The sequence below is a fragment of the Macrobrachium rosenbergii genome, chromosome 56, assembly GCF_040412425.1.
Source record: "Macrobrachium rosenbergii isolate ZJJX-2024 chromosome 56, ASM4041242v1, whole genome shotgun sequence".
Classification (NCBI taxonomy): domain Eukaryota; kingdom Metazoa; phylum Arthropoda; class Malacostraca; order Decapoda; family Palaemonidae; genus Macrobrachium; species Macrobrachium rosenbergii.
In genome coordinates, this window is record NC_089796.1 from 76146253 (window position 1) to 76148862 (window position 2610).

The window sequence follows — 2610 nt, forward strand, 5'->3', positions numbered from 1 at the left end:
CTGAAGTGCTCATAATAAAAAAAAAGAACAAATATGATTTTCTTTGACACACAGATACACCGGGAGATACAAATGCACAGCTTTAAACTGTAAATTTATGTAAGCAAGAAAAATGGCTAGCAAGAGGAATATAAAATAACAAAGTAAAGGATTCCAGCCAGGGAGGGAAATTGAATGTAAATTGTTCGCATTGAGGCAAGGCAGCGACTGCGGTGCAGAAAAACGGTAAAAAAAGAAACAATGAATAACATTCAGTAATGCATTCAAGTGTAATTGAATGACCCGGAGAGTGGACTAGTTATTATTTTCAGTTATTAATGAAACAATGGTTGTCATTTCTGAAACAATAGAAAATATTAAACTATATAAACATCGGTTGGTTGAAATCAGTGACATCGGCATGTGTTTTGATCGTTCGGAAGGATCAGAATCCCCAACAGGTAATTCTCTTTTTACGTTGAAGTTCGTCACTCGTGTGACTGAAATCAATTCGAGTGTTTATAGATCTTTTAGAATTAGTATTGACTTTCGAGTTTTTATGGATCATTTAGAATTCGTATTGGCTTTCGTAAACGCCGCAGTTACTTGATCTTCATGAATTATATACTTGATCTTTTACTGTCGAGGGAATATCGCAGAACAGTTAATTCACAGTTATCGGCAAACTCTTATTCTAAAAACTCTTCATCACGAATCATGATGACGTCTCAGCAGTGACAACCATGTGCTGTCCGTCCGTCCTCAACCGGGCAAATTCAATCAGTCATCGAAGAGTTGACTGTTGCAAGCGTACAAACCCGTAATTGAAAGTCGGTAAAAGATTGAATCCTCAGACCCAAATGAGAAAGAGACGTGAAAATCAAACAGAAGAAAACCTATAAATAACATGCGGTAACTAGAACTATGATAATGAGGGTTCTCGGGCACATGCAAAATTTTAGTCTTAACCCCCACCCCCCCAGAAAAAATTGCGATTGGATGGACATGATCTGCTGTGTAGATTTCAATAGTTGCTACAAATTACTCGAAATTTTGCACCCATACGATGGTTTTTAAGTAGTGGTGGATATACAGTTAATAACAATAATCAGGTATAGTTTGACAATGACGGTAAATTCAAACCACAGGTAGGGTGACCAATTACAGTATTCAAAAACAGGTTCCCCGAATTGCCTAATTCTCCTCAGTTTCTTGATTTTCCTCAGTTTCTTAATTCTCAATGTCTTAATTCTCCTCAATTTCTTAATTCTCCGGGCTAAAGTGTGGTTATAAAGTTGTTTTGGCTTTTCGTCATTCAAATCCTTAACAACAAGAATCCTGGTAGTAAGAGTTATGACTGGAGATAGTGTGAATTATTGTTAAGGATACTTCTGACAAACATCAACTAGTCCCTCCAGGGGAAATAGCGCCCGTCAGTGCACCTCACGTGTTGCACTGTAGGCATTACTTAAGGTTCTTTCATTCCTTTTACTGTACCTCTGTTCACATTCTCTCTCTTCCATCTGACTTTCCACCCTCTCTAACAGTGAAATCATAGTGCAACTGCGGGGCTTTCTTCCTGTTACACCACTCAAACCTACTCACTGTCAATTTCCCTTTGGGCTAAATACTAGATTCCAGTGCGTCAACTAGGGTCATGGGTACACCTAGACGAGCGACTGCGTAATTGTAGTACAGATTAGTCTACGTAGGTCAAGAATTACATACACAGTATGGAGAGGTCAACCAAGAGAATTCCTGTAACTAGACCTGACCCGTTTGAACAATGTCTACGACTGTATTAGTCATGGGAATGTTCAAAGATTTAATACTGTAAAGCTGATTCTGGTCATGCATGAATTATTATATCCTCAAAGGCCGACTCTGCCTGTAGGTTTTGTCTATTTCCACATGTCCTGCAATTGTTGGTGACAGGTTACAGGCCATGAGGTAAAGAAATCGCAGCTTGGCAATTCACCGGCGGGGATCCTATAGTGTTTTCATATTTCCCTGCTATCGCTGGATGCTAGGGATTTTTGTCAAGGGACTGGGGCAGAGAGAGCCTTTCAGATCTCCTCTTCTATAACCTTAGATGGTTCAGCTTCACTTCCCTCTCTCTCCAGGTGTTAAATTTGACACCCAGATCAAGAGACACGGTACGAAGGGAGGAGAAGCGCCACGGACCTGCAGGCATCAGGAACCAATTTTATGGGGTGTGGTGGTTTTAAGCTCTTGCAGAAAGAGAATTGTCAGTTAAAAAAGGGGTTGGGGAAGAACTGGTTTCAAAGAAAAGCAGAAAATGAAATTTTCAGCGAAGTAGTTTTAGAGATTAAGATTGATTTTCTGAATTGGACTTGATAGCTATGAGCTCCCATTTACTGACAGTTACGAAAGATAAATTGCCTCATTACAATGGCCAGCTGCCGGGCAAATGCGATATTTTAGACTTCTTGGCCGTGCTGCGTCAAACTGAAGTTCCTTTTTTTTTTTGTGTGTGTGTTGCACTCACCGTAATTCGCATCAAAAGGATGAGCTCCTAACAGTGTAATTCGTGTATGCAAAAACGCAGATTCAGACAGAAATTCATTCATATGCAAATAAATATATATGTGTATTAATACATCCATACAT